Source organism: Varroa jacobsoni, unplaced genomic scaffold (assembly GCF_002532875.2).
Source record: "Varroa jacobsoni isolate VJ856 unplaced genomic scaffold, vjacob_1.0 contig00864, whole genome shotgun sequence".
Taxonomy (NCBI): domain Eukaryota; kingdom Metazoa; phylum Arthropoda; class Arachnida; order Mesostigmata; family Varroidae; genus Varroa; species Varroa jacobsoni.
The window spans coordinates 91,022-114,674 of NW_019214542.1; the positions used below are offsets into that span (position 1 = coordinate 91,022).

The 23,653-nt window shown below is 41.2% G+C and overlaps 2 long non-coding RNA genes across 8 annotated transcripts; one reads left to right on the forward strand and one right to left on the reverse strand.

The window, feature by feature from the left end:
• Positions 1–3,292: 3,292 nt before the first annotated feature.
• Positions 3,293–15,279, reverse strand: LOC111271678 (uncharacterized). Of its 7 annotated transcripts, XR_015315424.1 has the most exons (5): positions 11,356–12,457; positions 10,914–11,018; positions 7,104–7,465; positions 5,957–6,737; positions 4,453–5,754 (listed from the first exon to the last, which is right to left on the reverse strand). It is a non-coding gene; the product is annotated as an uncharacterized LOC111271678 (long non-coding RNA). The 7 variants fall into 7 exon arrangements; XR_002687031.2 differs by lacking the exons at positions 10,914–11,018; positions 11,356–12,457 and adding an exon at positions 13,104–15,279; XR_002687030.2 differs by lacking the exon at positions 10,914–11,018 and having other exon boundaries at positions 7,408–7,465.
• LOC111271679 (uncharacterized) lies at positions 7,661–10,089 on the forward strand. Its single transcript, XR_002687033.1, has 2 exons — positions 7,661–7,914; positions 8,369–10,089. It is a non-coding gene; the product is annotated as an uncharacterized LOC111271679 (long non-coding RNA).
• Positions 15,280–23,653: the final 8,374 nt, after the last annotated feature.

Genomic DNA, 23,653 nt, shown 5'->3' on the forward strand with positions numbered 1-23,653 from the left:
AGAGTCTATTCGTCGAAAGTGTATGCTAGCTATAAAACACAATTTTTTCTTTGCATCACTTAAGCATCTGTTTCGTAGAATACTCAGGTAGTAGGCAGGTAGGTATTTTTTCATGTGCCAAAACTACTAAAAGCTAGGTATGGCTCATGAGCTGCAGGACAACAGTGCACATAATAGGCCGGAATGGACATGATTTAGGCTCTCGGTGATTCATTGGCTTAACATAAGACAACGTATTAGCGCTGAGTCAAACGTCGAATTGCTTGGAAGCAAAAAAAAAACGACGAAACTGGCACAGCGAGAGAAAACATTAGGCCTTTACCACTGCTAATCCTTTCGAATACAGTTGAACAATGGTATAACGATGTCGGGGAAGTCCACGTAATGAATTGACTTTACACTCTTAGTATGCGTTCATGAAGGCTGTATTGCTTTTCATTTTTGTGTCACAGGTTTCTGTAGCACAGCGTTTCAACTAGCTACGAGTACAATGACAGCCCATTCCGTGTGACTCGATAAGCGGCAGCTTACTTACGCTAAGTTTCTAAATTTAGACGACGCAAGGTCATACTATGTGATTTCCCTTTATGACGGACCGACGACACCGGGTATACGCAATTTCTACTGCGCTACATGATAAAATTAAGCTGGCAACAGTCATGAAAAACTAAGCAACAACTACGAAAGTTCGTCCCGTGTTGCGTGCGTGCTTTTCCTTAGGCTGCTGCCTTTCCGTTCACGGTTGTAAATCAAACAACAACGAAACCATACACGTGTACATTACAGAAGAATTAATAGAGGATAATTGGTAAAGTTAAAGAAAACAGGAGTCACTGGCATCGACTATGACTTCTGCCTATAGGTATTTACGCCGGTAACATTCGCCCCAGCATGGAGGGCGAGCGATTATCTAGCCGATCATCCAGAACGACCGGCTGTACCCAGCAGTAAAATGGATTGATGGCCAAACCGTGTATATGGTTAGGACAATATTATTGTTATGTTGTAATGAAGATTGGCGAAAGATGCTAACTAACTTTTTTGTAAGTTTTATACAGGCGCTCACGAATGAAACCTTTGAAGTAGATGAAATTACTAGATCCGTTGCTGATGTGCGATCGCTGATATGAATGATCCTCGAACGACGACTACTTACCGGACGACTACTAACAGTACACAAGTTCAATCTATGTAAATCTTCCATTGAAGTTGTAGCTTGTTCTGGTCAAATAATCGATATCTTCTAGGAAATGATCCGAAAACAATCATCGTCGAACAAGTGTCGTAACGCTTAGTTAGTATTCCCATGTCGTTCCTCGTCACTAACAGTTAGCCTTGGTACAGAATATGAACTGGCAAACGTTCTTTTAGAATTAGAAGGGACAAATATAATGGCGTAGTCGCTGCCCTCTTCAGCCTCGTCTGAACTGGCAGATCTATCTAAAACAGGTTTAATAATGAAAAAGGATTAAAAACGTTCAGGCCATATGTGCAGTGGCAATAAGGAATGAGAACAACGCTTTACTGGAATTCTCATCAGTCGCTATAAATCAATATTGCATTACTTCGGCATGGGGTATTTCGTAGCGCCGAATCCAACCACAGTACGCACCTCCTGTATGCAGCTAATGAGGATACGGGCATGTGAACTATCATGTGCGACCCTTACGATCGTCGAATGAAGATTATGCTTATTAGATCAATTTATCTTTTCGGACAATCGCAAAATTGTCACCAAACGCTATGCAAAAGTTAACCCGTTGACTGGTCTTTTTCGCACTCCTCGTGGTTAACTGCACGTATCAAACGGGGCGGCCTTTTTACGTATTTTCAGCTTACCCGTGGCCGACTTTCTGAGGGATCAGAGATTTGCTCGCTGAAAGATTCGTTTTACTTTGGCTTCTGTGTATTCTGGCTGTATTTAACTTTTCTCGGTGTATACGTAACACGCCTAGATTGATAGATGTTATGCACAGCTATATAAGCCCCGTACCCTGTCCTTTTAACTGTTGACTGTAAAAAAAGGTCTGCCCGAGGTGATACTCTGTGTGTATGTGCCTTGCCGTCTGCTTGTGTACTGTGGGAACTTTTTCGCCTTCATCTTCGGCGACCATCCGTATTTTCCCTTTTTCCTTTTGACTCAAAGGCCACAGGGTGGGACCAAAGGCTAACGAAACGTACCTGTTATTTTTTTATTCGTTTATGGGCTTCCTTCGCACTTACTTTCCCTTAGCTTATAAGCAGGTTTTCCAATTCATCTCGCTTCTTCGGTGATGTCTAAAATGCTTTCTACTTATCTTCTTGAATTTGTGTGTCATGGTTCGGAAACACACGCTGACTTGCCGCCGATACGTCTCCTTTCAGTAGTCAAGGCCTATACGTATTTTACTTTCTCTAAGATAGAAGAATCGGTGTGGACCCTACAGCTAAATGCATAAATGACCGCCGCCGCCGTCGAAATCCAAGGACAAGGTGGGAATTGTTACCTAAAAGCGTGACATTTATCTTAAGGCGAAGGCGGGCTGCTGGCGAACACGTACGTAATATATGTATATATAGTGGCATTGTTGTGATTATTATCGTCTTCGCTATAGTTGTTGACGAGACCCTGTCACTTCACTGACTTGGTTTTTTTTTTTCTTTTTTACTGAAACCGATCATCGTGCATAGCAAAATACAGCTGTGGCGGTGCCAATGTCTCTAGTAAATTTCAACGTTGGTGAAATTTCCCTCTACCAGACATGACTGGTCGGACGGCGCAGGCTTCCACGCTTATCACCCGGTGTGATATTCAAGGCGATAAGTGTAGTTCGTTCTGCAAACAAGTAGGGTGCTGAATTGCCGGGTATACTGGGAGAACAACGCAGGAAGGGAACGCACAAAAATCATGTAAAGAACGCCAGATTACATTAAACACACACACACAAAATGAAATGTGCGTTTCGTACCAGGGGCTGTAAGCACTATTCGCCTAAGTAGTGCCGGCTGCAACAACACGTCGCGCATGTATGTCCTATACTGTACGAGTGACGCATATGGTTGACTAGTCACGGAACGAGAAAATGGTTAAAGATAGACGGCGGCGTCGCGGTTGTTATTTGAATTGAACCCAACGGTCGGGTGGCGAACTTAATACCTTTTTACAAGAGACCAGAATTCCCTTGTGGTTGGGGTAGCGCAATAATACCTAAGTTCACGTAAGTCTTCTTACACAGTGGTTAACGTTCCTTTGGCCGTTAGTTTTTTCTGGCCTGTATCTTCATTATGAGGAAGAACAATATAATTGCTAACGTCGCGGTAATATAATGTCGAGCTTTATCGAAGATATTTAAAGCAGTAAGATGAGAGGGTTTGGTAAGCGTGTGCCAGCAGATAGCCAATAGCTATAAGCAATAGTTGGGCGTCGATCAAAAAATAAAGAATCCTAAAGAAGTGAGTGAATTGATGATGAATTGAATGTGATGCTGCTTCGTCACGGTATAGTAATAATGCGTACAGAGATGCTATAAAACATTGATGATCCAATACGTGTTCATGAAGATTATAGCAGGCCCGTTGCAGTGGTGATGGAAGTCACGTCAACTAGCTTTCGCTGCTGTCTCATCTGGCTGTTGAAATATTAATTAGATCGCTAATAATAATCGGAGCTCCCATGTTCTTATTGCATGTTTCCTTCGGTTCTGGTCTGTTTCGCTTAATACGTAATTGGAAAACACGTAACAGCTCTGTTAAGTTTGGAATTCAACTTACCGAATGATACATATAGGCTGAAATTTAATTTGCGTATTTTTTCCCCGAAGCACGATCTACACAAGCTGATATACGTACAATTTACTGTCAGGTATTAATGGCTTACGTAAACATTAGTGCGTCAGAAAACTGGCCGTTCCCGTTCGTTGGAAACAAAGCATGTTTGTTAACGTCAAGCTTGCGATCTAGACAAGTTCACGTGTTTTTATGTTTAGTACGTTAGTTCTGCATCATCACGAGTACTGGACGCCTGATACTGGCTTACTTTCATCGCGGTATCAGCTGCTCGTTTCTAAATTACGATGTTATATATAGGCTATTTACAATGGAGTAGATAGCAAGCCGGTGATGCATCTGCCGACAGGGGGTCCGCCACAATGGCTATGCAGATTGTATTATAGAAGAAATTCCTGAAAAAAAGTTCATAAAAATAATTTATCTAATGATCGTTTCATAACGATTATTTTCATAGTGTATGTAGGGTTGTCGTCCGGAATAACTTTTGTAGCATTTCTCAAGGAGGGGTTATATAGCTGGGCTTTCTTTTTAGATTGTTTATATTCAAGCGAGCGTTAGTGTAATCATAAAAAACTATTTTAACACGATTTCCTTCCTTATGACCCATTGTAAGTTAACAACAGGTCCCTGCAGAACCTTATACACTCGCGCGTCTTTTTCTACTAGAACAAATATATGAGATCGTAAAAAATGCGCGCTAGCTTTTATATATACATTGGTAAATATAGCTTAGGAAAACGATAATCACCTTTGTCTTCCTGTTATCACTGTGATGTATGATATTGTACGGTGTAGCATGGTAAAAGTATACAGATAACTAACTTCAAGTCATAATTCTGTATTCCCCCGAAAAAAATCCCTCTATTTCCATTGAAAATTATGCCACAAGATAACATGTTATACGAAACTTGAGCAACATTGCACTGTCCACGTACCTATACATGGACAGCAAAATTTTACTTTAGTCTAGCAAGATTCATTTTTGTCAGAATGCAATTTTTCTATATTAATAAGCATAATGGAAATAAGTTATTCATTGGCATTGCCAGTCAAGAGAGCGTCATAGGTGCCACAAATTTGATGGAGTCGTCCGAGAGCATTATCGTAATGCAATATTTATCAGGCATAAAAAAGGTAAATGAGAAATATAACGGGATCGGTGCGAGCCTCGAAACTGCTCCGTCTCCATCGCGAATCATCCGAACCCGAATTTTCGCCGACTTCACTGAATTGCCCGCTGTGATAAATGGCCGTAATAAATATTCTATTGATTTACACCTTTCACCCAATTTATCTACGAAGGTATCGGAGTATCTCACAGGCTGTTTTCGACTCAGAGATAAACGTTGAGATTTACTTTTGCGACATTGCATTACATGCGTATGCTGGACCCTTTTTTTTCGTAACACGGGCATGATAGCCTTTCTATGTGACACCATGCAGTTTCAATCCCCTATGCAAGCTCGCGTCGACTCACGACCGATTACTATACAGACACTAATCATATCTACGAATACCTGCTACAGTTTCATTTGTTATTAAAATATACCAGGAAAAAACAACACGATATCGAATACGTCAAGGTTGAAAAGCGCGAAAATAGATGCGGAACAAAGAATCTCCCTTCTATTTGTTCCATGTATCTCCTCGTTGGGTAATGACTTAGACAAGCACCGAGCAGAAAAGTGATACAAGATAGCAACTAAACGGATTGGGTTTACAATTGTCAAAACAACAACAGTAACTACAACAAAAGTCATAGTCTTTAGCCTAGATGGTCTCTCCATCCTGTCCTTCGAGGCCCAGATGTTTTCCACTTTCTCATTTGACTATCGCAGCTCTGTTGGACGGCAGCGACGGCGGGCTAATCGAAATGTTTCTATGCTTTTTCTTGTTTGCCCTAGACGAAGTTACCGGCGAACGAAGCAGGCGACCAGTATGTTGCATCCCGTACCGCCGTCATCACGACAGATGAGATTACCTGTCCTACACTCACTCACGGATGATAACGTTCACGTTCATAAGAATGTGATTTTAATCGACAACAGTAATCAGCCCCTTAACTATTAGGCTACTATTCTAGCCTATTACTCGTAGCGAAAATTCACAGATTCAGATAGATTATCTACAAGGTATCGTACTGCAGCAGTATGTTTATGTGATCGTTTGCTATCTCTAACTCTCTTACTTATACGTTTAGGAAACGTTTTGTGGCGCCTTCGTAGTCAATGATGCCAATTGTGACGGTGTGCATGAATGACGTTTTTCTTCATTATTTATCACAGTGCGAGTCACCTCCTCAAGATTTCTTTCTGTTATTGGTTTGATTTATTCATTGAGCCCTTCCTATCGAACCAATAACTTGGATCAACGTATACACGTACAGACAGACCGAGACACGTATTCACGTCGACATCGAAGACAGCGCCTCACAACAATCGACGAATATCATCATCAGTAACGGACATTTGTTACTTAAGGCGTTATTACCAGCGTATTATGTAGAGACGCTGCCGGTTAGATTTGTCGCATCGCGTTATCTTCTTGCCTACTCTAGGTGTTTCAAATAGAACGACCGTAAAACTTTGATCTGATTGGATGTGATGCGATATGAGTCTGTTATGCTCAACTGAGGAACGACAGCTGAGGACGGAAAAGTGTCTCTATTGCGTTCCTTCCTTGCGTATATGCAGTCTCATATGTATACAGGTATGTACATACCACGCACATCGATGCTGCTCTATGTCTTCGACTATTGACTGATTATCCACACAGCTAGCAGGCAAGACTTACCACCTGTGTACACCATGTGCGACAGCGTTCGTCGAAGTCATCGATACGTCCAATTTTGCCGATGGTTCCTGCTGTGTGTTGGCAATTGCCGTTTTCCGCTTCAACGTCCTCTCGTTACGAGATTCGTAAGGCTGAGTATCGATAAGAAATTTTCCTAGAACGTCTCTCCTGAGAAGCTGAAAAAGTGACGTATGAATAGAACAGTTGTTATTCGATAGGCATGTGTGCCGTATGTGTAGCTGCGCTATACACGACAGGCAGCAATTAAAATTGTACAAAAAAAAATAAACCAAATCAGGTATCAGCAAAAACAAAAGCTATCCTAAGAGAAGGGTACGGGTGAACATAGCAGTTGGGCAACGTCATCAGCGCAGTATCTGTGAACAATAGTCTGAGATCATTTTGTATCCTCGAATCCGTACACATGGACGCATGGCAGGACCCCGATACCACACGGCTAAACAATGTTATATCGCCTATTCTATTTATTGTACTTATTGCTCGGTAATAGAATCCAGGCAAACAAAGCTGACAGGTTTTACCCATCAAGTTTATCCATAGGCCAACTAGCAGTTGATACTTTAAGCGTAAAAGCGATAGAATCATCAATGTCCTGCTACATCTATCGGTGCATTAACACTTTCCACTGGTGTCCCGTCTTAAGCGCAGTCTTTGCCCAGCAGCCAGCGTCATTTTTTTTTTGTGCCACCATAGACGGCTTCATTGACGTTAGCTGGGTCACGCGAGGATGATGCGTATGGTTTTGACTGTGGACGCTTTTTCGTAGCGTATATATAACTCGTACCGCTACAAACTGCACAGGAAAACGTTCATGCATACACATACATGGACCAATTGGGGAATGGAATATCCGGTAACGGGACGGATTCGTAAGCACGAACTTCTGTAATATAACAATTCGTTGCAACAATGGAGCAAGACAACAAATTAGTATGTAGCAGTTAGTTTTCGTTTGGTCGTATACTGCGCGATCGTCATCTCTGGCCGTGGCCATTATACTAATAATGTATTGAATTTTGTTGGCGCAAAGGACGCAACATGCATGGGATGTTTCGCCTACATTGTGTACACGTAAGGTAGTCAGCGCATACGTTGATAGGTGTTTTATGATATTTAAATTGATTTTTCGAACTTTGTCTGATCAGCTGATTGCTTGGCTGACCAACTAGCTTAGTGGAGGCATCTGAATAGAAACTGGAATAAGATACGAGAAATTAAACATGTTCAAATCTTTATTCTTAAGGTTGCTTAAGGTGATAATGGACATCCTTGTTGCCTGCTATTCAACGCATAGCTACCATGTAGTGCTTAGGAAATATCTTCATTTTCAACGTAAGTATTCTATAGGCGCTGAAGGAAATGAGGTTTATCTGCTTAAGTCGTTTCAACTGACAGGGAAGTCTTCTTGGCAGAACCTATTATTGTGAGATGCTCATTCACAAATTCGCAGCGACTCGCTAACCCTTACACACAGTATATACGTAAATTCTACATAACTTTTTGAATAGTATTCAACAAGGAAAAAGGAATATACATCGACTTGTAACACGCAAGAAATCGGTATTTTAAAAGACCTTATTTTCGGGCCATTTTCTAACTTGATATGTGCTTACTATTTGCGTGTTATAACTCTGCTTATTGATTAACACCCCCGCGCCTCCTGATCAGCTGTTTCGATACCACCAGACAAGCGCTACGTTCACGATATGCATATTGCCTTCTCTAAACTTCTAATAAAAAGCGGCATAAGTTGAAAGAAAAATAAACTTTTTTTTGTACCCTATAGGATCGCACGCGCTCATTTCCCTGATCTATGGTAGGAGTAACGGCAGTAGTGTCACGTCATTAGAAGCAAACATTACAAACGTAGAGGAGTTTATCGTTACAATTTCGTGCTGCGACTGTCCCATCGTTACTTCGAACGGACAACGGACTTCTGCAGCATTTCCTTCGTAGCCACAAGCCGACCCGACCCGGGTTCTTTTGCAGTCTAAGAATGACCGTAACCATTTGGCCGGCAAATGTCGTTTGGCAACAAGTAGAAACTTCACAATCGGTCGATATCACGAGAGTGCCTCACTATCGGCTGTATATATATATATATATATATATTTGTACGACTCTATTAGACGGCTGGACACATAAACGAATCATTCATTTTAGGATAAAGTGATACAGGACTAAAGCTCTGCCGTTTACTACTGCAGCGTTTGTCTTCGTTACTGCCATGACTGCTGCTGTTGCAGGCGTCCTTGCACTTATTTACTATTCATATGTATTATGGATAGATGTTTCGACGACGGATATTTGTGAAGCATGTTGGTGATGAAGAACGAAGGCGGGAAAAGAGTTGGCGCCGCGAACGTTTATACACAGTTAGAAATTTGGGTAACATAAATACATGAATATGCCGAAATTATTCTGTCTGTTGTATGGCACGTATATCGCTGGTGCAATTAGAAGCCTGGTGAAGACCCGTCTATGTAAGAACGTTAAGCAACTCTCACGAACTCAGAGACGGCCCGACCTGCCTCGACCTATTGCCTGAAAACCTGTCGTGCTGAGACTGCAAACTGAATCTAGAACGAACGCGGAAAACGGTGGAGAGCTGCCAAATGACATGTATTTAGAAACGATAACTGTCTACAGAACGAACGACTGTTTATATTGGGGAAATGATCTTAACAATAAACAATACCACTCAGCTGTGAGAACTTGAGGATCCCGCTGTACCTGGGATAACGATATTGGCAATTAGGTGTTTGAAAAACGATATACCATCGTTTAGAATAAGTTTTTAAGTTGTGTGTCTGTGATTTACTTAGCCGATAAGCAGCTTCTAGTTAATGTAAAGATGGACATGATAATCAGAAGGCCGACAGACAAAAGCAAATCATTCTTGGCCAAAAGTAAGCAGAACAGCTGTACATGCTAACAAAGGAATATGACTTTCTTTATCTTTTTTTTTTTTTTTAATTACCTACTTTCAATCGAATTGTAATGTTTACTCTTAAAATTAATTTTTGTCGTGTTAGAAGCAAAAATCACTTGGCGGGCGCACTGGTAGCTTGATATTTTGTCGCTGGCAAAAATTAACCAGTAAAATTTGTCTTCTGAACCTAACTAACGGCTCCTTCTGTGGGTCTGCTACTTTCATGGCAATGATCTGTTTAGCCATATTGAAAAAGCTGTGCAGCGCTGTCGGTGCATCATGGCAGCTTGCTTCAACTGTTTTATATTATTTTTATCTCTTTGACAGATCTTTTTCTGTCAAATATAATAAAAGCATGTTACATGTGTGAACTATATATCGTATAGCGTCGACGATATACTTTCCGCAAACAATAGCGAATATTATATGGGCTAGTTACGAAAAATCTCACGAAGCGAGATAGCGAATTTCAAAAATGATCGTTAGAAGATATCCACGCTATTGCACCGACGGTGATTCTTTTTTTTACCATACAACATTTCCATACATTTAATAAATCATAGATATTTATTCCATCTATGTGTTTCCACGAAGCACGTCCGTTGACCTGTGTACCTTTCCAGGACCGGCTAATCAGATGACGTATAACTAAGCAGTGTCTTTTGATCGTTAGTTAAGTAGGTCATGTGGCCGTGACAATGATGATTAGTTCCCCGGTGGAAACATTTCGATTACAATCGAATAAACATAGAATTTTTGAATAATGAATCCATATGAGCCATTGTAAAGCGGCCAACTTCGACGAACAGGGAAAAAAACACCCCGTATACTAACTATAACGTTGTAGAGATACTAGCGAGTATCGACATCCACATAAGAGTGCCCATAGAGACTGTCTTTCGTCACAAGCATTCCTGTTTATCCAAATGCTTACATATACATTATCTACTACTGATTGCGATTAATCTTCCGCGTTGGCTGGCCTTACTTTATGAATGGTTTCAATATAGATAATATCTGTACCCTTAATCTGGTGCACAACGAGAAAGAATATTAAGGTAAACCAGTGTTGCATTCGCGTTCTTACCTATGCGTCGCCAGTTACTACTATACAATGACGCGAACAAGATAATGAAGATCTTCCTACTAACGGTCTTCTAGCACAGAGACCCAATGCACCATTTCTTCCTGAGGGTTACCCACTTCGTTTAGCGCCAACCACTGAACCCCACCACTGCTGTGGTGAGCCCGATGCTTTATTTCAATCATCATCTACTGTGTCAGCAGCAGCAGCACCTGCTGTCGTTAGCGCAACGAAACGCACTGCACGTACGTGAATGCATCCAATACTTAGCGGCGTGCCCACGTAGAAAGCAGTACAAGGGGAAGACAACCTTACCTTAGCAACAATTGCGTTAATTGCTAAAGCGGAAACGGTATCCAATAATACGGCAGAATTCAAAGGCGCTTCGCATTGTTCGTCTTCGGACAGTCGCGTCGATCCCTAGCCAGCGACGAACGTCACCGATGCGGTGCCAGCAGAGAATTTAATTAGTTTCACGATAGAACAGACATAAGCAAAGCAAAAGAATCAAAAACCGTCTTCAGTCAAGAGAAGCTGAAGAACCAGGCCAATAGAATACAATAGTGCAAAGGAAAACTGTCCGGCTCAGTTGCTATCGCTACTGAACAAGCGTTCGTGTGTGGTTCCAGCCATAAGAACTTATAGCGCTTTTGTCGTACATTACAATAGTTCCATACTGTGACTGGACAAAGGGTCGCGTGTGTGGATATTATGGGCGCTTGCATATTAAGAACATACATTAGAAACGATGGCAAACCTTGACAGCCAGCTGACGAGGCGGACGCTGAGATAGCAAAAAGGGTAACGATTCGCCTTTGTTCGAAAACAACGAACAGTGCCGATCGAAAACCGCTTGAGGCCGTTTGCGCGCGCATCTATCGTAGACTATGGCAAAGCATAAACATTTACTGGCCGGAGCTGCGCTGTGGAACGGTGCTGCTCATAATGGGCCTCGGACACTGAAAGTCGATTCCTCACGATGATACGATGCGGAGATACGTTAGAAGGGCACAGTCTGAGTAACCATTTTGATTGATGCCGACAACGAGCTGTTGGTCCGTTAGAAACTATTAGACTTGAAAACGTAGATGGCGAACGTACGAACACATGAACGAATGGGGTCGATCTGAGCTATACGGCCAGATATTCTACATAATTATAGTCCGCTAAAAGCTGAATGGATGAACTTGAAGCCGCAGTAGACCAATGACAATGATTTGTTTTTTTAGAGAGATTACTAAGGGATTGGGTATATATAAGTGCTTAAAGGAGACACACTAAAAACTATGTGGCCTTTGACTTTTATTCTGGTTGAGACTGACGGCTTTGAAAAGACTTTCCTGTATTCCTTCCCAGCTAGTCCGTCAATTACGGGCTTTTCGTCCTTTCGGACGAACGTATTTATCATAGGTCTTTGTTGAATATAATTTTAGGTTATCATAGGAACACGGCTATAATAAACATCGAAAGGATGTAGGCGGACAAAACTTGAATCCTATTTTTTAATTCCACCCTAATAAATCACACACGTTAGATAGAATGTAGTTAGTGGGGCCGAATTTAGCGATTTCTAGCTGTTTCGGCAGAAGTCCGGCTGTTGAAGTGGGAAGTTCTATTATGGTGACTTTAAAACTGTAAAATCCCAAAACGTATTGACTACTCTATTGGGTCAACAGGCACTTATAAGATGAAAATAAATAAGAACACCATTAACTGAGCTAATTTCTGTGTTCCACCTCAACCATCAGATTAAGAGGATCTTATATTATATGAATAAATAGTTTAAGGCTAGCCATATTCCCTGGACAAAACTTTGACATTAGCCCAGGCTATCAATGGGCTCCACTGATACCACTGCCGTATTCTGCAATAGTCAAAAATAGGCTGAGATAGAATAAGTGCTCAATTCACATTCTACGATTAATTTATATCCGTACTATTTTTATCTGAGTAATTACAGTGCGACGCTTCGAGGACTTGGTAAGAGCGATCTTAACCGTATTGATTTGATTCTTGCTTACGCTACGAGCTCGAATACTGGCACTTCATGATCAAGCTCACGTTCGTAATTATTGCGTCCCTATTCGACCCAGTCCGTACTATGATTACCCCACCTGTTTATTAGACGTTTATTAGATACGGACAGATAAGACAGCCTTTAACTACCAAAATCCTGTATAATGTAAATTGAGTCTATTTGTACGAGTGTGGTCGATAGACTCGCTCGGAAATAATTCAGCTATCTGCGTTTATGATCAGCAATTTGACATAAATATTTCTTCTGTATATAGCAGCGGTGTTAGCCCACTCTGAGGCCAAACGTCCACAACAACTTGCAACAGATAATAATGTAATACAATAACAATGCGCCTTTGCTACAGGAACTAAAGTAATACGTGTGTTTACGTATTATCTTCATATATCTAATTCGCTCAGCCCTCCCCATCGAAAGAGTGCATAGGCTTACTATTCAATTTTTGTTTTACTATAGTCAAAAAGACTAACCGTAGTGAATATACTTAGTATAAGCCCAATTCCTGCCAACGTCGAGTATCGTTCAGTGGCAGTGGTGTCACTGGCCCGTACGCGGCCACCGATCCGCGCCGTCACCGTCATACGCAAGCTGCGAATACCAGACGCCGTGGATAGGCTGGACGAAGAGTCTCTCAGCCCATTTTGTATGCACCTTTGATATTGCCATCAGCTGGTGGAGTATCGTCGTTTTTCGTGTATGCATATAGGCTGTGCTCGTGAACTGGTGGGATAGATGGCTAGAATTTCTCAAATTGAGCTAACGATGAAACAGAACACAAAATATAGCCAATGACAGAGAACAGATAAATTGTTCCCATCACTGAATAGCTGCAGAAGTCAGCGGATAATACTACGAAAAAGAAATAAGAAACCGGTAACACTTGTCTGTCCTGTGTGCCCTAGCGGGTAGTATAATACGACAGCGCTTGGACGCGTCTAAGCTCAGCCTGTTTTCTATCCTAGGCGTGAGATAAACCTATCGGCTAGCAATCGCAAAGATTCCGGGCCACTGATAAGAATAATAATAGTACTGCGATAAGGATAACGGTGGCAATCATTAAAATAATTGCTCATTCTTAATTGTAAATGGACAAAAAGCGAATCTAATAAGCGCTCAGGTCGTGCATGCCGGCACCGACCACAACGATGATCGCTACGTCACAGCGAAGAAACGAGAAGAGTAGTTACGGAGGGAAGAAGCTAATAGGCCGACATACAAACGCATAGGACAACACGGTGTATCGCGACAATTCTGAATGAATCAAGTCGATTGGCTCCATTGACAACAATTCCAACTCAGTGGATAGTGACATTACCAACGACAGCGAGATTAAGGGCATGGCGAAGCAGTCGTTGACGTTGACGTTTTCACGTAACTATAATGATCAAATAGCAAAGCGGTCATCTAATTGTAGCAGAAGACCAAATAGAATGTTCTCGTATGACAATAACGTTATTGCTTTGAGTGTGGCTCGAAGAGCCCCAAGTGGCTGGCTCACTCGTTCCCTGCCCTGTGTTCATCGCTCCATCTGCTCTGTTATTTAATTATATTCTTTTAATTACTAGCTGACTGGCTGGATTTACGACTGCCTGAGCAAAAATTGTGTAGGACAGCAGTCACGAACGTTATGTGGCTTATTGTTCAAGTCCGAGCTCGAGCGCTCATTGAATCTGTGGTCAATTTGTCCTTAATTCATGACCTGCGTGAATAGTGTCGCCAGTATCACTATGGCTCAACCATTGTCGACATATTTAATGGCTGTTGCCGTTTTGTCACTATAAATGCCGCTTCACTTACGTATAGGGCAGAATAATCGGCCGACTAATGACGGCATAGCGTTAGCAGCATCGGTAGGAATTAGTTTACATGATTGAACCGTATCGGGATCGTAATTGTGGTAGTTTATACTCTAATCGAAACAGTCGACGGATTCGAGGAAGGGGATCATGCGCTGCATTAGTCGTTCTTACCGCTTTTGTTATTAATCACCGACCCTTTTCTTTTTTCCCATCGATTTTCGAGTTCTTCCAGCTTCGCACAGATCTTCAACGCGGTCACCATGATGGCAGTATAATGATGGCAACCGCATTAGGTTTATCATTGACCGTTTATCATTGACCGTCGTTACCCCAAGCTTCAACAGTGCCACTGCGGGACCACTATCATCGGCGTCTACCATGAAGGATCTATTTTCAGGATTGCCACTACGATGCGGTGGCGCCACGGTTTTTTTTGTTCTTGTTGATGTTTAAAAGCGCTGTTTTACCGTTGCTACGCTGAATCGTCCTCATAATAAAAGCAGAACAGAAATCTTTGGCCTTTCTAGGCCTGCTGCCACTCGCCTGGAACAAAGCGTCGAAGAAAAGAGATTATTATCGTTATTACTATTATTATCACTGAATCGTGAGAGAGTACAATTAGTATAGGTGGACTTGAAAAGGACCTAGACGGGCAGTAGTAGTGAATGAGCAGTTGAGGTATTACGACACAGTATCCAGAACCACCGTACAAATAATCACATATATTTACTTTACAACATAAGTTATAATAGCAAAGTTACGATTAAACTATATATTTTCTCCTATTTAGTTATTATTATATCGAAACTATAGTGCAAATCGTAATGTGCAACGATAGGATAGCGCCAGCAATGGGCAGAAACCGATGCAGGATCGTCCTGAGTGATGCCAGACCTTTGTCTTTTTTTTTGCTAATTACAAAAATAGCTATTTCATAAATTATATCGCTATGCTAGAAAGTTATGCTTGAAAAATATCAGTGTCTAGCTTATTCCTTCGGCCTAAAAGACTTCCTCTTCTGACGTAAAACACATTTTTGCTTTTTATTTTTGTTACCTTTAGTCGGGTTCGAACCGTAGAAACAAAAGGCGGTTAAAGACAAGCGGTCAGTGATAATAGCCACTGATGCTGATATTTGCAGATTTTAGAAAATATGTAGATATTCAAGATAATAAACGTATACGAATAGATATATAATGATATTAAAAATACTGAAACTCATAGCTATTAAGAATACGATTCTCACGAAGGAAAGCAACGCTAGCAGCACTATATAGCTACTTTCAAAGTGGATTGTTGGATCGTTTAGAATGTTCTCGCTCTTTATACCTTTATCTTGGACAGCACACTCCTTCTCGACAAATTTAGCCTTCTTTCTGTACTTTCATATATCCGAATTGTGCTTGAGCAGCTGGATAAGTCACTCGGGAATCGTGTGCTCAAAGCCTTTCAAACTTTGTTTTTACATCAGACTCATGTCCTTGAGTGTTGGCCATCATCTGCAGTAACAGCCATTTGGTCTTTCACTGTTGATATCGTCATCGTTCATCTCATCTAGAGCTAGTTTTTGTAACTTATGATTTTAAATTTCGAACTAACGCTAGCAGAAGGTTGGAACAATACCGAAACACCAACCTGTTAACGATCACAGATTTTGTTACGTCTCCTTTCTATGGCACTGCCCAAACACATACAGAGGCAGTTGCTTGATTAGTCTTCATGAAGTCGTACACCAGCGATAAGGTATACAATATACGGTTTTCATGATACTTTCATTTCTTCTACGATTTCATGTGAAAATTAGCCCAGCGATATACCCATGTCACCCGGCTACATCGTATCATAATTTAGATAGTGCAAATTACCTGGGCCGTTCATTAACAACTAATGACGAACTACTGCTTAAGCAGCCCACTTTTCTCTCTATATCCAATAACAATAGCTGTTCTTCAATGAACTCGTAATGAAATCTATCCTCACTTCGTTGTAAGGCGAAGCTGCTGCTATCGTCAGCAGCTGCAAACGTACACCAACTTCAGGCTGTTGCAAATCCCTAACAAGTAATCCTGCGCTGGCCGGTACCCTATGCACGCGGTGTAACTGCTTAGACTGATCTTCCGCCGTCAATGAGCATCCTTGTACATTAGCACAATGTCATCATGCTACACACACAGCTTTAGTGTTGAATCGAAACACGAGGACGCTTATTATTTCGGTGATCATTTCTTACGTATCATAGCGGTAGAGAAATTGAGCTAAAGAAGATGCTATACGCTCAGCGTGATTCGATAACGTATTTATAAAATAGATAATTCCTAGCGAATGTCTGAATGGTTATCGGTCCGAACGGCAACTCAACACCAATAAACTTGACAGAAGACGAGGGCAGTTATTGAGATAGATAGGGCTAAAGTGTATTAAAAAAAAAACCAAAGACACACCATTTTCTATGTAACCATAGATATCATGATTTTTTAAGTCTAATCATAAGACAAAAGATCAAGGCGTTAATTAGACAAATCGCAATCTATTCTTCCCACAACCATTCGTATATATCTAAGACATTATCAGGGCACTGTTTGCTGCATAACTAGATGCTAATTGAGTTTTCGCTAGAACACGGAAGTGGTGGCAGGCAGATTAGTTTTAAGACCTATCGATATGAGCAAACGCAGACAGCCATGTATCGCCTATCCTTACCTGTTACGGCCACGAAGAGCAGTCCTAATGGCAAAACATGCCCGCCAGACAGCCAAAGGATAGGTGACGCGAGTAACTAGCAATCGATCTATGTCGATACATAATAGCGGATCTGTAGAGGAGAATAGCATTAGTCGAAATTACCAACGCCGGTGTATTTCAAACATTATAGCCTATTCACGGTAGCTTTTCCAATTCTTCTGAAGCCTTTTCAATGAGTAGGCTCAGCAATGTTTAGGTACGGCATCGTATGCGCGAGTAAAACGTGCTCTTTAAGGCAGGCTGAGCACCAGGTAGCGAGTAGTGAGGTTGTGTATATACCATATGTGTGTTGATACGCAGGGTATGTTTTATATCGTAGAAAGTCACAGCCAGTGATAACGAATAGGCCAGTGAGAGGGTAAAGCCAAAAAGGAACAACGTACACGACATGAATGATCTGGCTATTACTATCTTGCCTTAGATAAGTCAGGGAGTGACAGAACAAGCCGAAGGAATATCGAAAAACCGTATCATATACCACGACTATGGTCTTTTACGTATTAACGACAATAGCTATAATCGAAAACCCACCTTGTCAGCTGTTATCGTGTTTTCTAGACCAATATTACAATAGAAATAAACAGCGACGCGAGTAACCAGCTGTAAGGAACTACGAGCGTTGCCATGAATCCGTACAGAGGCTATGTGAAGGTTTGTCTCAGTGGCTTGTAGTTCGCCCCCTGGTCTCGTTTATTTTTTTCGTGTTCTCTCGTGTCAGGCCGCAATGAAATAGTGGATTTTCATAAATCCAGAACAAAGCCATCCGGTCGTATAGCGAACCAAAGCAAAGAACCCGTTTACTCTAACTAATCTGCTTATTGTTAGTGCGATTGACACGAGCATCAAAGGCTCTCTAATATAGTCTATTGATTGTATTTGGCAAAATCTACAAATCGCGGTCAGATGACATCGTATTTGGACTAGAAATCAGGTTTTTTTGCGTGTTTATATTGTAGTTGGGTAAGGATGGCCCCTTGTTATATCTTATTGTAATTTTGTGCTAGCTCACAATTGGCCGGAGGTTTCCGGTTTAGATATAATTTCTGTCATTAACTTCTTTTCTGTAGCACAGCTAATTGTGGCTGGTACTATTATCCGACCTAAACAAATACAGATAACACTGCACTCACTGAATAACTGCAATCGACATACATAGTCTAAAAACTCAATGGTAACAATAAAAATCGACGGTCGAAATCATTAAGACTAATTATAAATAAGTTTATTGGAGAAACAAGGTAACCTGTGTATTGGAGAGGCACAAAAGAGTTCCCACTAGACTTTTGGTCAATTATTCATTCGTCGAACGTCAGCCGGTACCATTAGGCCACGCTAACATGACTGACCTGGCAGGCCAAAAATCGCAATTCCTGCTAAACAGACGAGATTCAGCTATTATCAAGTGATACTATTGGATTATATGGCGTTTTCATTGAGTGATGTACTTAGTCTTGGCGGTTCTTCTGCATAAGAAGCGTAACATTGCTTATGTAAATATAACCCACAGATGGCTAAATCATGGGGGTTGTGGTTCCTCTTTGTGTTCGAAGTCAAGCCGCCTCGAATTTTTTTCGAAAAATGTAAATACGAGGAGCATATATATCAGCATCCATTGCTGTCCATGTTCGTTATTTGAGCTTGATGCGCTCCTACCGTTTCAATGTCGTGCATCACTTCAAAAAATCTCTGTTTGGGTGATCGCGACGCAATAATGTATCTAAATATGTGCCTAACGGTATCCCCACTGCCCATTTCTTGCTTCCGTCTGTACGATGTTTTTGTGTCGTCTTGCCTTCATCGACTTATGCGTACCCCCCCCCCCCGCCCTCCCCGCACGTGTGCATGCTCGGATACGCGAAACATACAGTATAGTCCAGTCCGTCCTTGTTCGACGTGCAGATATTACAACTTTTACAATTGTTACTGCAACAATAAATAATGCGCAACAGGACGGTTTAATAGCTTCAGTGGATGATTTTTGAACTATGAAGTCGATGTACCTAATCACTATAGAGGTAACATTGTTAATTCCCTTTTTGTTGCGGTTATTGTTACTAGGCTGGCCAATAACAGCAGCGGCGATGCTGGTTGTCTTTCTCAGCTGGATAGACAGGGCGCCATTGTTACGATCGTTGTTTTCTGCTCATACAACTAGAGAAGTACTAGTTATGACTGGCATACCATCGTCCCGTAAGCCAGAAGAGCGAAATCAATAAACGACAACACGATAATAATAATAAACGAAGAGTGAAGCAACGGCCATCGATTTTTCTCTTCGATCAAGCTCATGCTATTCGGTAGAATAAACGAGTTAATTAGTAGATCAATGCGCGCGTCAAATCGCTACGAAAATGGCTACGAATATGCAAGAACATACGACACAGTATAGCAGGCGTCGCGCGAGGAAATAATTTCCGAGCTACTGAGTGATATATGGGGGGTGACTCGCAATGGGGGTCTACAATATTAATCGAATCAGCTGGATCTACTAATTATGTGCTAGTTTGCGCTGTCAGAACAAAAAAATAAACGCATACATCCAATGAGCAGTGCCTTTGTAGCAACATACGCGGGGAAAAATGAAGCAAAAGAAAATTGTAGAAAATAAACAGAATGAAAGCCGAAGAATAAGAATTTATAGGTACGTGGTGAAACCAGAGGAAAAAACTAGTCACCAACAACTAGCCCGCAACATCTCGTACAACTGACAGTTTCCAGCAGCGCCGATACACCATATAATATATGCTTTACATATCACTATCAGCTTCTTGTTTGGGATCGATAGACCTCACCTTCATTGGCAGGGTGTCTTCGCTGACCCCACGTTCCGCCGTCTCCTAATAGCGCTGCTCCAAATATCTGTGGGCCACAGAACATGCCTGTTCTGAAAAAGTACGACGACGAAATTCTTTGCGCTTTGTGGCGGAAGCAGCTGTCCTGCTTAGCCCCGTTCAGCAACGAAAGGTAAAGGACGGAAAAGAAGGGTAGACAAGGGGCAGATGATAGATAATTATAGGCTGGTAAACATCGTTTCTTCCATTGCAGTTCGTAGTCTACTCGTACTACAGCCCGTTGATCAGTCGATGGTGGGACGTTAATACGAAGATGCCATTTCGCTGTTCGGCAAAGCTATCCTGGTATTTTAACTTGGACGGCTTAGTGGCTGCTATGGTCGGGAGCCCCGCGACGAGACCGTAGCTGTATTAGTAGCTATATATCCCACTTAAAACCAATGAATTCAGTATCCTGCGGGCACCTCTCTGTGTACCGATGTGTACATATCATTATATCGAATTAGATTAGAATTAAACTAGACCACTGCTGTTGTTATTACTGTCCATTGCTTTAAGCACTGCAATGTTTTGGTATTTTATTGTTGCTACTGATTAAGTTATGTCTATGAACCGTAGTCTCTATGTATCATTGACGATATGACGTGTTAATAAAACTAACTTTTGCTGATCGATCAGTAAACAAAGAAAGGGAAAATATCGACCAAATCTGAACTCAAACAGATACCGTCGTACGACAACGATTCCCGGGGAGGAAAGATTGCTAACATGCACACCGACTGATCTCAGAATGCGGATTATGAGTTCCAAAAAAAATCCTTATAATAGAACCTAAAAATAAAATGCTTTTCATTGCCACTTTCAAGGGTATTATATTTTTCCAAGATTGGTAGACCATTGAGAGATTCCATAATGAGGCAAATATAATACAGTGTACGATATCATATCTGACTGATAGTTTTTCTTGAATTTTAGCATATATATTGTCAATGAAAATTGACAGAATCAAGTGTAAATATATAGTACACGACGGCAAATTTATATAATATCTAAACAATTAGGACAATACTGTTGAATAGTGACTGTCTCTTCTTGGACAACATTTAATTCGTCTTCGGACATTTTGGTATATTCTTTTGGTAAATAAACAACTGTGGGATTTTCGAACGATCATTAGTTAGGGTTAATTCAAGCCACGTAGCGATTTCTTTAATTCAGCGAAACCTTCGAACCCGCCGCCTCTTCTTGTTTTATATATACGTATTTTTGTTTACATATAATTAGTATTTGAATTCCAAAAGAATAAAATGTTTCCTTTTGCCACAAATATTTCATCAATACATTGGTAAGAACGGTAGACTATCCACAATTCACCAAGCTGTGTTGTTCTCAGTCGCGGGTTTTAGATCCCCTTTTTTTACGTCGGCTTCATATTTAAGGTACTCCCACAAGAAAGTTTATTTGGCATCAGATCTGGGTAACAGGCAGGGTATTCTATAGAACACTTTCGTCCCACTCGTTTGTTTAGAAGATTCTCATTAAAATATGTTCTTACATCATGATGATTGTACGCAGGTGACCTGTTCCGTTGTAAATATAATTTCTTGTGTATATATATGTATATAAAGTTTCGACGATACCAATCGACGAGCGAAGGGTTAAAAGCTGCCAGCTACAATTGTGATTCGACTGCCGATTTGCGCCAATACTTTCCACACCTTATTGCAAAAACCGATCGAACTAACACTCGATAAGCGCGTACCGTTCAATGTTATCGATGGTTTTCAAGTTATGAGAAATCCATGGAGACAGCAGACGCTTAAATTTCGTCTGCTATTTTTTGGCATCATAGCTTGCCCTGCTCATTCCTATTTTCAAAATTTGGCGCATGATAAGGCAGCGCGATTCATATCCACCTCCATAGAACACTGATCCTGTACAGCTTACTACGATATCACACTGATTAGAAAACCGGTGCTTTCTCTGTAGATGATGTTCGTCGCGCGCGAAAGCGCAGAGCGGACGAAAAACGTCCGTTTTTATTAGGGTTGTTTTATTCTTCCTAATGAATACTATTTGTTTCCTAACGAATTTCCCCTATTTGCATATTTTTACATTCTGTGGCTAGCTGTGCATTGGGTATGTGTCAAATGGACTATTGCCCAGCTGAATAGCACCGAGCGTCGCCACAGTGTAAAGACTGCTGATATGACCCATCTCGCTGGTGTGAAGTGCGTTTTCACGCTGCCTCGCTTTCCCACCCCTCTATAGTAAAAAAAAATATGGCCGAATCAATAGGTAATATTAATCTATCAAGGGTGTGGACTTCCCATTGCATTTTTTGGTTACCGGCTTCATTTTGGATGGTCTTGTCAACGGCATGTTCTGGCCGCCTTGTCTACTTGGATCTGGGTTTCACTTGCGAGACCCCAGCCATTCGCTGATGTCGACAGTTACAACGACGGATAATAAATAACGGTTCCGAGGAATTAGTACAATTAAGCAACACGAACTATGCACAACGCTAGTTGTCGGTATTATGATTACTTGTTTGTGAATTATATAATTAACCAGGATGTCGTTTCTTAGTGTATGCAGAGCGTGTCTCTATATACGCGGCATGAAATAACGTCACTGTAAGGTAAGCAAAGCTTTATTTGAATAATTAAAACTTTTATACCTGTTTCATAAAAAAAAAAAAGTAAGGAAGGTGTACTCTTCTCACTACGTGACCTCAACTGTGGTAGCAAGTGTTCAGGAAATTGTGGACCGAAACATTTCCGTTTGTCACTGTACCTAACACACGTTAAGCCTACATTCACGCATCTGCTACGTAGAGCGCGGTGTTTCACTCAACATCGATGCATCGGATCAGGGGCAATCCAAAGTCCAGCCAATTGCTGTGCTAGAAATTTCAGCCATAGTTTTCGTGATGATTATTATTGTGTGCGTTATTAAAGGCTTCCTTGCTGTAACGTTTCCTTGTGCAGTTTGTCAAAAATATAACGACGACGGGAACCCGCAAATAGCCACTAATTTTTACTGACCTTCAACGCTTGTCTTCGTCGATATATCGTTGTTCTTGTCGTTCATGAAAAATTGACTGTTCATTGTTTCCTGGCGAGTTCCATTCACGGTACTGCCAGGGCACTCGGGTAATGTGGGGCAGCTTCGCTTGGATATTTTGGAACCCCGGTGCTCCATGGGGTTTCAGATGATACAGGCTGCTTCATAGTGATGCACACAGGCATGAGTCCGTTGACGTCGACTTTAGAAATGTCATATTGCTAGATGCTGTCAAATCGCAAACTTTACTTCAGCGCTTCTGGCTGGATGCGACAACGAGGTCGAGATGGATAACTTCATTGATAATATTAGAGTCAATAATTGTATCTGCTTTCTCGTGTATTGAATAGTTTGTCAAGTCAGGCTCTAGGCTACCAGTCGTAAGACCGATCAGTTTTACTCTTTGAATGTCTATACACAGTGTTTTGTTCTGTAATTATAGTATATGGAAAGAGCCCTCAGCAACAGTATATAATGCTATTAGCTTCGTTCGTTGGTCATTCAGCACAAACTCAAAGATGGACTAATGAGTTGATCAGGTATTGCGATACTTCTAATTTCTTTGTACTAATAACAATATATAAGGCGTTTAATGCATATGGAGTAATGGACGTGAATCAT